We start from the raw sequence: 14,532 nt of genomic DNA on the forward strand, positions 1-14,532 counted from the left end.
CCAGGTACCTTGCGGAATTTTTTTCTCTTGTGGATTGCGGAATTTTTCTCTTGTGGATTGCAGTTTCTTTCTGGATTGTGTTATGGTAAAAGGGTGGTGGATAAAAAAAGAAAAAAAAGAAAAAAAAGAAAAAAAAGAAAAAAAAGAAAAAAAAGAAAAAAAAGAAAAAAAAGAAAAAAAAGAAAAAAAAGAAAAAAAAGAAAAAAAAGAAAAAAAAGAAAAAAAAGAAAAAAAAGAAAAAAAAGAAAAAAAAGAAAAAAAAGAAAAAAAAGAAAAAAAAGAAAAAAAAGAAAAAAAAGAAAAAAAAGAAAAAAAAAGAAAAAAAAAGAAAAAAAAAGAAAAAAAAGAAAAAAAAGAAAAAAGAAGGATAAAAATGGAAAACGTAGTGCGGGGACTAAAGTGGTTCTCATTCTGGGGCGGTCCAGGCACTTATAAAAAATGTTTTTTCGGGGTGGCGGACCTTTTTGCTCACTTTGCCGTGGATTCTCAGCAGTTTTCTCCCTCTAGGTGGAAATTATCCGGGTGCAGAGCTTGGGATGCGCGTGTATTTTGAGCATTGTTTCCGCAGGGTAGGACTATATACAAAGGGGGGAGACAACAACAGAGAAGGAGAAGAGGAAGCGGAAAAAGGGAAGCTAGGGAAGTCAGGAGTCAGAGGAGCGGCGGGTACGCTCCGTACAAATGTGCTCCGCAGGGATAGAAGCGTCATAGTCCGCGGTGGTAGGTTGTGCGGGGTGCAGTTTGTTCCGTAGCGCGTCCTCCATGTTCTGTCGAGCTTGGAGAGTACGTTCGTCGGCGGGAACAACAACGGCTAGCTCAAGTCGTTTGACGAGCTGGTTGATGCCAACAAGGAGGAATGCATACCTACGGCGGCGTTGTGCGGGTGTTATTGCGGAGATGTGAAGCAGGGCGCGGTACATATTGCGGAAGGCGCCTACAAAGTCGAGTACGGCGGTGGCGGGGAACATGGCTTGCTCCCAGAGGGGGTTGTTGGGGAAGGTTTTGCGTAGGTTGCGGGAGATTTCCGCGAGTTGGCGATTTAGCAACCCAGCTTTGGTTTCCGCGGCAGGCTCGGCAGGCGGCGGTAGATGGGTAGGAACCAACGAGGCTCAAGGGCGCGGAGCCGGAGAGTCTCGAGACGCGGCTCGAACAGTAGCGGCAGGCGGGGCAAGGAGTCAAGGTGCCTTTGGAGTGGTATCGGCCGGCGGAGAAGGCGGGTCCGTGGACTCCAACATGTGGATTGAGGCGGCGCGGGCGGTTCTGGCTTGCGGGGTCTCGGCGTGCAGAACGGACTGCGGGGAACTGGGCGGTGAGCCGGAAGGGGTATGGGACGGGTCTTCAGGTGCCATCTCGGTGTCCTTTGCTGGGGTGGCTGGAGCGGAAAAAAAATGGTTAGCGGGGACGCGACAAGCAGAAGCGGAAAGATTACCTACCGGGAGCCTGGGGAAACGAGGGCTCTGGAGAAAGGACAATTGGAGTTGGGTCACGCGGACGAGCGGAAAAACGGGCTGCAAGATCTAGAGCCGGAGGACCGGCTGGACATGGACGCTTTGAGGACCAATCCGTAGAATCCGCCAAGGGGCGCTTCAAACCAGTAGTGGGAGAAGGCCTGGGAGCCAATGGAGGTCCAGCGGCAGGGGTTGATGCAAGTTCTTGAGGACGTTTGAGACGCTCGTCAACTAAAGGTCTGTTGACGCCGTGTTTACGGGCCCACGCCTGGGCTTGTTGGACGTATTCTTTGGAGCTTGAGCAGTCGGCACAATTGGGTGGCGGTGTCATAAGGTCTTCACCGTGTGCAAAGGGCGACTTGGTGCGGGAACTGACCGAGATAACAGACGGGGAACGTTCCGCGCGAGAGCTTTGGGATCCAGACAGCGGTGAACGGTTTTGCGATTCGCGGTTTCTGCAGGAGCTGTCGGATTTGGGAGTGAAGGCGGAGCAGCGGCGTTTTGAATCTCTACAGTTATTACACGCATGACCAGCGCGGGAGTAGACGCAGGGTAGTCCGAGTTGAGTGCAGCAATTGCAAGCTACCATACTGAACGGGAGGAGATGTGTGGGAAAGGAGGATGATGGGGTATGGGTATGTGTGACGAGTGTGGGAGTGGGTGAATGGGTGGGAATATCCTGGGGGCAGGACTTCAAAACTGGGGCGGATGTGGTGATTTATATAGGCAAGCGCGGTAGAATGTCCACGCGGGGAATGCAGAAAGCCGCTCAGGCAGAGTGCATTCCGGTGACATAAGCACTGAGGATGAGGTCAGGAAAGCACGCTAGGAAAGCTTACGGAAAGTCACGCGCGGATTGGAATGCACGGATCACGGATTGCGGATTGCGGATTTCGGATTGGGTATTTGGATCGGAGCGGAAAAGACAGGGCTGGACTGCGGCGGGACTACACACGTGGACTGGTAGCAGCGGCGCGTCAGCGGGTGAGCCATGACAGCCAGAGCAGGTTCCACCAGCGGGTGGAACCGGGGTGAAGGCGGTGGCAAGAGAACGACTGACGGGGGCTAGACAGAGGATGGTGGGAGGACAAGCGTTGGAGAGGAGCGGAGTCTGGGAGAGTGACGAGCGGGATAGCGGGCGGGGCTGGAGGACTAGTGCGGGAAAGTGTCAGGTGTGCGGGATCGGGTGGGAACAGTGACATGCGTGGAGGGAAGGACGGGGGTGGCTCAGGGTTTTTCTCTCTCTTTTCTATGATCGGATTATCTTTATCTTATCAAATTATTACGGATATTCACTCATCATTGTACTTACAACTACGGACGTACAAGCGTTATTGGGAGATTATCTGTGTTCTTATTCTTATTAGAGAGTTACTGCGGATTCTGGTGCTTACAAAGTGCGGAGCTTTATTCACTTGCGGATTATTACGCTATAGATCAGGCTTGGTAGAGGAGCGCTGAAGGCTAGCGGAAAGTAGCAGTGCAGAGCCGAGTTACCGACAATCACACAGCCCAGACATCAATATTCTTGAAGAAGGCGGTCAGCAGACATTCTACACTAGCTAACCACCCTTATTTCTCACAGCGCATTCCTGGAAATGCGCTGCATCCCACGGACGTTTCTGACTGAGAAATGTCCAGAGGATGTCCGTGGAGCATCCAGCGGACACAAGGGGCAATGAGCATCACTCGGACGCTTCCGGAAGCGTCCAAGTGATGCTTTGTCCTTCAAACCATTGGGTGGACATCAAAAATTGCCGCCGTCCATTGGATACTCTCAAATTGAGAGTGTCCAATGGACATCTTGACAGTCCAAAAAAACTGAATCAGGTCATCTCTTGATGACCGGTCTGTGCCGGTCATTGAGGGAATCACGTCTTGCTGGTCATTGAGAGGACTCAGGTCTCCTCTTGATGACCGGTCTGTGCCGGTCATTGAGGGGACTCAGGTCTCCTCTTGATGACCGGTCTGTGATGGTCATTGAGGGGACTCAGGTCTCCTCTTGATGACTGGTCTGTGCCGGTCATTGAGGGGACTCAGGTCTCCTCTTGATGACCGGTCTGTGATGGTCATCGAGGGGACTCAGGTCTCCTCTTGATGACCGGTGTGGTAGACGGAAAAGTGAAAAATCAAAAGTTTTTTCTCATACATATATTTACTCACCCTAGGCCTCAAGATACCACCAAATGGACCTCAGAAATGGATTCTACGGCCAATTTTACCCTTAGTCACCACTGGAAGCGCCACTGGAACCCCGTTGGATTGGAAGCTATACCCTCTTGGACCCTCATGGACACGGCCAGCCCTAGTCATCAACCTGTCACAACCCTCAATTCACCTTCCCCAGGTATACGCATACTCAGCCCCAGCCAAAGACATACTCTTTTCTATCCCTCTTATCTCCACTGCATATGCAAGGGACCAACCGCATTTCTTCTGTATTTGACATGTCCCCGCTTCATTTATGCACCCCTTGCAGCTGCATGCAGTCTTCTGACCCCATTTCTGCACTCCTTGCATTAGTCTGACACCACTCATGCACCCCTTGCATGAAGTACCCCTGTATTTGACATTTCCCCGCTTTGTTTATGCACTCCTTGCATTAGTATCAAGACCGCACATATTACGCTAATTACATTAGCGCCGCTAGAAATTAAATATAGCTGAGAGCCGCTAAACTTCCAGGCTGTTAGCTTTAGCTGTAATATCAACACGCTAAGCTCCGCTAACGCTAAATCACAGCTAAATTACAGCTAATTAGCGGGCCGCTACAGCTAATTAGCTGTAATTTGTAGCTAAACATGCACTTTTTCCCAAACATTTTGTAGCTGTAATTGTAGCTGATTATAAGCTACATTTTAATACTAGCGCAGCAGCCACAAGAAACTGCTAATTACAAAACTGCTAGGCTAAGTGCAGCGTAATATGTGCGGTCTTGTTAGTATGACATCATCTTTCATTTCTCACCCCACTTTTTGCCTGTATTTAGTATCTTCTGACACCACTTGTACGCAGCCCACCAGCTAAAATCCCTCATCCAGGGTCCCCCTTGTAGCTAAAATCCCTCACATTTGTCTATATAAGGAGCTCTCTCCCCCCCAGTTGTTTTTCCGCAGTTCAGTACCCACCAGTTATACAGATATCACCCTTTAGCCTTTATCATCACCCTTACACCTTATAACATTACCATATCATCCCTCCCATCTGCAATAACCACTAAGCTCACTCTCATATTCTCATACTCTAACATCTCCTGGTTGCATATCAAGCACCTGTCACAAGTTACCCAGTTCTTGGTTCAACCCCTGACTGAGACATATACCCTTCTCAGTCCAGAAACTCTTCTCAACTTCTTATATCACCCTCTTGAGGACCTGTGTTCAACCCCCACCAGAAACATCAAGTCAACTTTCACCCTTTCCATCATCATAAACCCCCTCAACTCTCACATAACTGTCATCGAACAACTTCATCTGGAACTAGACCAGACCTATCACTTTATTAAAACTTGCCAAGCTTAGCTTGGTGGGTCTTGTTATCTGATAGTAGAAGGGCAGAGTTTTGCACCTCCATCATCCCCTTCACCATTCAGCAAAAGGGTTTCTCAACCACTTTTGAGTCTTACACCGGTGTCTACCGGTCATTGAGAGGGTCTTGCCAGTCTTTGAGGAGAATCATGAGAGTTTCTGGTGGACACAAAAACTGTTGTCCATTGGAAACTCTGGCTGGAGTGTCCAATGGATGTTTGGAATCAAGTATCCAGTGTGGTCTGGTGGGTTTGTGGGCCCCTTCAGCAATACTGGCATGTTGTAGCCGGTAACAACTGCCCTAGTTACAGATATGCCCCCACCCCCTCCCGTGTTGGGTTCCAGGTCTGCTGCTTCCACCCCCCCCCCCCCCCCGCGCCCCGCTTGCTAGGTTATGATCCACAGCCGGCCCATCGGCCCACCCGCATTCAACCACCCCCCATGCACTCAGGCCAGTAAGGCTGGCCTAACATTTTGACCAAAAGGGCATGGTGACTGACATCCCGCTGATGTTTGCTCACCATCCAGCGGATGCATACAAGAGAAACGTCCGCCATTGCGCAATGAAAGTGGCATCCAGCGGATGTTTCCTGCCGTGCCAGAGCTGGACATCTGTGGACATGTCCAATCAACGTCCGCGACAGCCCGTGGTGTACAGTACAGCTGCTCCACACTTTGGGATGTGTGTATGGCCCATGAGCAAGGCAGGCGGGTACCTGGCCAGGTATGTTAGATTAATTGATTTTTTGTGCTTAGCCAGGGAAATAATTCAACAGTTTGCCTGAGACCTCCAAGGCAAACATTGAATTATTAAATGCTCACACACATCTTGGTTTGGGTTATGTACGTCTTTTGTCTTTTAGATTGATTGTCTTCACATATTTTCCATACATATTTTCCATGAATTTTCTCCTGCACGTAGGATTCATTAATCAAAGGTAACTTTGTTTCCATGTGCATGGTGCAAAAATGTGGTGTTGATTGCTCTTATCCCATGCCACTTAATTAGCACAGGCTGCTAGATAAGCCTTTGGTACTGCAGACCTGCTGTATCCAGACCACTGGAAATTATTGGCCTTGGAACAGCAGGAGTGGCACGCACATGTGAGGAAAAGAGTTAAAAAAAAATTTTCTGGTGGTTTGAAGGTGGGCACAAGTAAACTATGGGCGCGCGGGGAAACTTGGATTGTTTTTGTATTCCCCTCACCACCCCCAAAAGGAAGGCAATGTGCACACATTGCCATGTTCAATACATGGTTGATACCAAGGTATATCACACGGCCAACCTAGGTATTACAGAATATCAACCTTGTTGTTCCAGAAGTTTTTTACAGAAGTTTAACCCTCTTACAGGAGTTTAATTCAGTTTTCACAGAAGTTAAACCCATGTAATAAAAAATTTAAGAAAAAATTTCAACTAATAATTTTATTGAAAATATTTTTTGGTGTGGTTTAAATCTCATGCCCTGGAGTACCCTGTCATTGGTTTAAATTCCTTTGAAAGTGCATTATTGCCGCATATGTAGGAACTTACCTGCAGGGGTTATCATTTGGAAATCTCCATTTAGTTGTTGTATTTTAGCCAAATGGAGGTACAATAAAAGATTTGAGAACACAGTTCATATATATCTGTGTAATACTCTTCAATTTTCCTTGTATTGAACATAAAATTGTTAATCATGTGTTTTCTCAAATCAGTTTCACTTCTTAGTTGTTGTTTTTCTATGATAAGTTCATTTTCTCTTTCAAATCATGAATAAATACTTTTGTGTAAAAAATGGTTGAAACAGGCCAGGTGACTTTGGAAAATCATCAGTCACATTAAAGATGGTGGAAGTTCTAAATCCTTTGGGTGGAGGTTGCAGCGCTGCAACCCCTACCCAATCCTAGTGGGTATTAGCCTGTCTCATCCAGGAGGGTATGGGTCGCCAGACGCCTTGGCTACAATTCCGACCGCGCTGTAACCCTGCAACATGTACCAGGGCTTAACGGGTATATCCTGTCCCTTCCCGGTGGGTTTGGGTCACAGGACAGCCCTAAAACGGCCGGGTACCCCGCGAGTTCCAGCCTAGGTGCACATCACCCCTAAAAGCGACTTTGGACAATCATCCAAATTCACCTGGCCTTGATTTGGCCTTCCTGACAAAGTAAAAACTCTGTTTTGATTCAAAAGGAGGTATGACCTTCATTTGGACCTCCATCAAATGGAGGTTGTACACCCATCAAATCGAGGTTGTACACCCATCAAATTAGGTTGGAAGTACAACCATCTTTCATCAGACATTGCATTCACATCCAAGTTTTGACTACGCGCACGCCAAAAATCGTAGACAGTTGTGTACACCATTATTTTTTGGCGGGCAGGGACACATACACCCAGATACCTGGTCCTTGGTCCCGTACGCCTGCATAATTGGCGTACAGGACTGAGGACACCAATTCCCCAAAGTCCAGCTCTCCAAGAGGAATACATACCTCTCGGCGAGATTTACTTTGACCAGCTCGCCAAGAGGAATACATACCTCTCAAAGAGATGGACTTTGAACAGCTCGCCGCGAGGAATACAAAACTCTCGGCAAGATGGATTTGTACCAGCTCGCCAAGAAGAATACATTGCTCTTGGAGAGCTGGGATTTGACCAGCTCGCCCAGAATAATACCCTTGGCAATCTGGTTTACAAATTCAGCTCTCCAGGAGGTATGTATTATTCCTGGCGAGCTGGTACAAATCCATTTTGCCTAGAGATATGTATTTCTCCCGGCGAGCTGGAATTTGAACAGCTCGCCGGGGGAAATTGGCTGGGGTTTCTTGGTGTACTTTTCCCTGCACGCCAAAAAACAATTGCATACACACCTGTGTCTGCCTTTTTGGCATGCATGTAGTAAAAATTTGGTGTGCACTTAGCATGACCCAAAAGAAAAATAAAAGAGAAAGAGAGATTTAGAACTCTATTCAAACTTCCCTTCCATGAGGGGGAGTGGAGTTCTGACTCACAAGAAGCTGCAAGACCCACATTCAAAATTTTAGATGCGCCAAGGCAGTGTAAGCAACCTCCTGGGAGCCAGAATCCTAATTCTAGTGAGTTTTTATGTAAGGCCACAAATAATTACACATCTTATTATAAACTGCACACCTTTGGGTTTTTTCAAGGTAGAAGGTAGGAAGAAGCATATATGATTATTTCAGGTTCAAAGTTGAGAATATATAAGAAACATATACAACAAAAGTTTCAGCATTATTTGCTCTGTTTACAGCTGTTGTTATATATATATTTCAGCATGGCAATGTGCACTCATTGCCATGTTTTTTTGGGTGGTGCCTGTGTCCCCCGGGGAGTGTTATTTTCTTATGTAATGTCCACCCTCAGGTTTGGGCAAACGTGAGGGTGGACATTGGCAAGTTGCTGGCACATGTACTGCAAGTTGATGAACAGTGTGTACTTTTCATTGCACTGGGAAAGTCCCAGCTGACTCCCAGTACATGCTGGCAATCAAGCTGGGCGTATCCAAGCCTTGTAGGGAGTATAAACTGCCTACCAAGCTCAGATAGGCCCAGATCAATGACCAGCATGTGCTGGTCATCGGGCTAGGGCTTCTCCGGTTCAACAACAAGCACGAACTGGTCATCAAACTGGCAGAGGCCGCGCTTGGTGACCAGCATGCACTTGTCATCAGCCCCCTGGCTCTCCAAGCTCAAACCCGGAGTACATAGGTCATCAAGCCAGGGAAGCCCTCGCGCGATGACCAGCACATGCTGGTCATCTATCTGGGATTTTACGAGCTCAGTAGGCAGTACATACTGTCCACCGAGCTCTTGAAAGCCCAGCTGAATGACCAGTACATGCATTTCTGGCTGTTGAGCTGGGATTTTCCCAGCGCGATGTGGGGTGCATGTCGGTTCACCAGGCTGAGAAAGTCTCCGCTCAACAACCATTATTTGCTGGTCATTGAGCTGAGATTTTCACAGCCTATTACCCTGTAATCAATTGGATGGTGTCTCCACTTGATGGCCAGTGCACACTGGTCATTGAGAGGAGAAAACCTTCATGTGATGGCATTACAAACTGGTCATTGAGCAGAGGATGTCTCAAATCAATGGCTAGTAATATAAATGGACATCAAGTGAAGCTCTCCAATCCATTGCCAGTACCCAGGCTCATTGATTGGAGTATGTCTCAACTTGATGGCCTTCCAAACCATCATTGAGCGGTGGCTTTTGCCACTCAATGGATGTCCATACTGGTACTCAATTGGAGGGTGTATCCACTTGATTTCCAGTACACACTGGCCAGTGGAGGATCCCTGTGGGTGCCAGCATGAGCAATTGATTTGAGAAAATCAATATTTGAGTTTAACTCACTGGAACACACAAGATTGGATATGGAACAACTCAGTATGAGTTCTGTATAAACATACAGCTGAACCACAATAAAGTTACACATGAGGGAATGTTTCACATCTGGCAGACTTCCAGGGAGAAATTACGGTCTGGCACTCTCTAGAGAGTGCAACCAATCCCTCCCTGGTGTTACATAAATCCACCAGTATGATCTCAATCAAGTTGCACATGAACGTCTTTCATACCTCAGAGCTGATATATATATATAAGTGGTCAAGCAGCAAGCATCACCACTTGTGCTCTTAACAAGTCAAAGTGATCTTAAAGCATTGTGCTCTTAACTGAAGTTTAAGGAGGATGGTAAAGACACTTTGAATAGCTCACATCTACCATCAGATTTACCTCAAAATTTAATATCTCTGATTTTACGTATCTCACTCATAAAACATATAAAACAATATGGAACATATCTTATGTTTTTGCTGATTTCCACTATCTGACTCAAGACTGGCATACACATTCCAACTCCATTTCCCATACTATCTCCACTAAGCATTCCCACTGAATTCAGGTTTGATCTAGGTTTGATTAGATACTGCTACACATAGTTTTCTCTATCATTAGTAGGGGGAAGTCTTTCAAACCACCTGGAATAGTTGTAAAAGCTTCATAGATACTTAAGACTGGAACAGTTGTAAAAGCTTCATAGATACTTAAGATATTATAACTGCTATTTCCCCCTTGCAGGACTGCCACCATTCCCAAAGGATCTCTCACAAAATTTCTTTGAGGTGTTGATAAATTCAGCCCTAAGTTTTGTGTGCACACTCAGGGTGTAAATAGGTCGGGTTTGGGTCAAAAAACAGCGCCTGAACCCAACCCAACATTTAGTGCGGGTTGGGTTGGGTTGGGGCAAATTGCTTCCCAAACCCGACCCAATGTCATACTATTTTGGGTTGGATCCGGTTTGGGTTGGTTTGGGTCTTGGGTTGACCCGACCTCTTAGGCGCCAAAAGCCCCCAACTTGACTGTTGGGGATGTCATAGTTGGGTTGCAGGCTGACCCAGTTAGGAAATAGGCTGCCCAAACCCAACCCAACAATTTTACAAGTTGGGTTGGGTTGGATTTGGGTCATGTCATTTTCTTTAAGAATGTGCCCAAACCCAGCCCATTTACACCCTGAGTGCACACACATGCACCTGCCTAAACAAAACCTGTATGCCACCAATTTTTAGCACACCCAATAAGAGACTAGCCTAACTAAGAATATTAAACATAGGTGGGGACCTGCGTGTCCAAAAGGGAATCTCAAAGGAGAGGCTTATGATTCATTTTGTACTTTTGGCCTGAGATCTGGGCTTTTGTGGCTTTTTAATGGTCTTTTTTCTTTCAAACCTTGCACAGTGTGGTGATTTAATCTGTCACTGGGGGTCAGAGTTTCTGGGAGTCTGTCTCAGGGGTCCATTGTGGCAGAGCACAAAGGCTTGTGCTTGTAATTGGGGGCCCAGGGATCAAAGACTTTGCCATTGGAAAGAGAAGAGAAAAGCGGATGACTTATGGCAACAACATTGTGGCCTGTGGAGCTCAAATTTGGGGCTGACTTGAACCAGGAAAGATCATGTGACTTGCCAGGCCAGCTAAACCTCTCACTAGCTAAATTACATCTTATTACACCAGTGGAGATCTATTCCCACTCTCCAGAGAGTGCCATATGTGATCAGTGGACCACTTCAAACAAATCCAAACATGATCTGGATGTAAATTGAAAGCCTCTGATGCCTCAGAGCAAATTTGGGAGGATTTGCTTTTTTTTAAAAAATGCCTTTTGTAAGGTCCTGTCGTTGGGGAGAAGGCGCTGGTCTGGTGAGTCTAGCTAGAATGTAAATTGCTAGATGGGGAAATAGGATGGATCTTCCCCTTATGGTGAGGAGCGTGACATGTATGTGTAGCTACAAGACATGTCTAGGGATGAGCCTGGCGCGCCGGCGCAGCTCATAACATCATCCCGCCTTTAACGCCCAAGCCCCCGGCTCTGCGTCCTTGTCCCCGGGAAGCAATAAAAAGCCCCTTAGGGAAAAAGCTTCACTCTCATTTGAATCTCCTCTTCCTGGTGTGATTTCTTGCCGCGTTGGGAAATTTTGAGTCAAATTTGTTTACCAGTTCTTGACAGTTGGCCAAATTTTTGGCCGGTTCCCACAAATCCTCCTCGGGCCCAAATCCTTTCCACAAGACCAGGTATTCCTTCTTTTTTCTCCTTTGCCTACTTTCCAATATTTCTGCCACTTCCCATTCCTCCTCCCCGTTGACCGTTGTTGGTGCCGGTCTCTCCGCCTTCTGCCCGCTGATCGTATCTATGACGTGTTTTCTCAAAATTGATACATGAAATACAGGGTGCACCCCTCTCATTGAGAGGGTAAGTGTCAGTTTATACACTGATTGAGATATTTTATCACAAATAGGAAAGGGCCCCAGCCATTTGTGACCTAGCTTGGGGCTTGGCCTGGTTGTTGAGCCACACCTTGTCGCCAATTTCCCAAACCGGCGTCGGTCTGACGCGCCTGTCAAACTTTGTCTCCATCCGGTCTTGTGCCTTTTCCAGCGCCGCCTTCAACTCTTCCTGTACCGATGTTAGTGTCTTGAGTCTGTCTTCTACCGCAGGCAGGCATTGCGTTGGTGAAGGTATTCCCCCCAGCGTCAAGTCAAATCCGTAGTTTGCTTTAAATAGCAACATTCCAGTCGACGTGTGGGTGTTATTGTTGTGCGAAAATTCCGCCATGGCCAGCAGGGGCTCCCAGTCATCTTGTTGGTAGTTGGTGAAATGCCAGAGGTACTGTTTGACAGCTTTATTTGTGATTTCTGATTGACCGTCCGTCCAAGGGTGGTACGCCGTCAAAGGGCATAGCCAAATACCCAACCGGCTACTCAACTCCTTTGTGATTTGTGAGATAAAGATGCTCCTGCGGTCTGACACGATTGTTTTAGGTGTCCCATGTAGTCTCCACACATGTCTGAGCATCAGGTTGTCCAGCTCTTTGGAAGACAATTCCTTGCAACACCCAATAAAATGCACCATTTTTGAGAAACGGTCCACCACCGTGAGTATTCTGTCCTTCCTGTGCAACTCCGGCAGGTCTGTGATCAGATTGTAAGAAATATCCATCCACGGGCCCGCAGGTACTGGCAGGGGCTCCAGGGCGCCAAATGGCTTCTGAGTCGTCGCCTTAACCCTCTGACAGGAGTTGCACCTGTCGACGTATCTGTTGACGAACTTCTTCAGCAATGGCCAGTTGAAGCAACGCCGGACTAGTGCCAGGGTCTTGGCCCTGCCCAGGTGTCCCGCCCTGCGGCAGTCGTGGCGGCTCCTCAAGACGGCCGTTTTGATTTTGTTGTCAGCCGGCACTTCCACCTGTCCGTCGCGGTAGAGTACGCCATCCTTCAGGCTCCATACCTTGTTCGTTGTGTCCCCCTTCCCGCAATCAATCATCAAACTGGTCAGCCTCTCATCATGACATGAAGCTTTCCTGATTGAACTCATCAACTCAGGGTCCGAGGGGATCAAATCCGCCTCCCCCTCTGGCAGCTGTCTACTCTCCTCCGCCCCCATCACGTCCACCTTGAACCAGTGGTCCGCATTGAGTAAATTGTTTAACTCATCAACAAAGAAATCGTCAATTTCCGCTATTGCTGCAAAAGTCTCAGAAGTGATGTTCTATGGCCAAAGGATTTGTCCGAACGTCAGCTTCTCTTTGCCTTTTGGGGCTAGGTCTGGGCGTCTGGAGAGGGCGTCCGGCTTGGCAACCTGGGTGAAACACAATTTCAAAGTCAAAGTTGCCCAGCATCTTGGCCCACCTCACCTGTCAACGCGTGAGGCTCTTTGTTGTCATGAAGGTCTCGAGGTTCCTGTGGTCCGTGTACACTATTGCCTTCAGTTGGTTTGGGTTCCCTTCAAGATAATGGTGCCACTCCTTAAACGCCGCTACGATTGCCAATAACTCCTTATTTAATATCTCGTAATTCCTTTCAGCTTGGATGAGGGACCTTGAGAGGAAAGCCACCGGATGTAGTTCCCCGTCCTTGCTGCATATCTGCAATAGCACGGCTCCCAGTGCAAAATCAGAGCAGTCACACTCCAATAAGAACGGTTTGTAGGGGTCAGCGATCTTCAGGATAGGCGCTGTGGTGAATGCCGTCTTCAGTTCATCAAAAGCCGCTTGGCAGTTGTCCCATTCAAGCTGGGTGTTTGCGCGAGTAAGGTTGTGCAGCGGTTGGGTGGTCTTGGAGAAGCTCCCTATGAACCTTTGGTAAAAGTTTGCAAATCCGACTAACCGCTGCAGCTCTGTGACTGAATTTGGTGCTGGCCAGTCCGTCACGGCTTTAACCTTAGCCGGGTCCATTCGCACCCTGTTTCAGGAGATCAGGAGTCCTAGGTATTCGACCTCTGCTTTGGAAAATTTGCACTTTTCAGGCTTAAACCAGAGCTGCTGCTTGCTCAGAGTTACTAGTACGCTCAGCCCGGCTTCCTTGTGGTTGGATCCCCGCTGAGTGTAGATCATGATATTGTCAAGGTACGCCGCAACATCCTTTCCAATTCTCCCCAATAGGATGTCCTGTATAAAAAATTGGAAGAATCCTGGGGCCCCCGTGGGCCCAAAAGGCATTGTCAACAGTGTGAATTTCCCCGCTCAGCAGACAAACGCCAGTTTGTCTTTGTCTCCCTTGGCTACTCTTAGATTGCCGTACGCGTTCCGCAGATCCAGGTTGGTGAACTGGTTGGCGTCCAGCAAGCTATCCACCAAATCCATTGTCAACGGGAGGGGATACTTGTTCTTGACCATGACAGCGTTCCGTTTGGGGTAGTCAAAGCACGGCCGTAAGTTGCCGTCCTTCTTTCCCGTAAATAGTACCGGCGCTGCCCGAGGTGATGTCGTTCTTCTGATGGTGCTGTGATCCAGGCCTTCCCAAATCAGCTTGTCCAGGGCGTCATTCTCTGCCAGCAACAATGGGATGATGCGGCTGGCCTGTGGGAGGGTTCCGGGCAGTAGGTTGACACAGAAGTCGTACTTCCTTTGAGGCGGTAGTTTCTGGGCTTCTGATTTATGGAACATCCGTAGGTACTGGTGGTACACCTTTGGGATTAGCTCCTCTGAAAATCTCGAAGTGGACCAGACTGTCTTCGCCGCACAACATTGGCCTGTCTGCGTCTCAGGTTCCTGTGGTGG

The sequence above is a fragment of the Puccinia triticina genome, chromosome 8A, assembly GCF_026914185.1.
Source record: "Puccinia triticina chromosome 8A, complete sequence".
In the NCBI taxonomy this organism is placed as follows: domain Eukaryota; kingdom Fungi; phylum Basidiomycota; class Pucciniomycetes; order Pucciniales; family Pucciniaceae; genus Puccinia; species Puccinia triticina.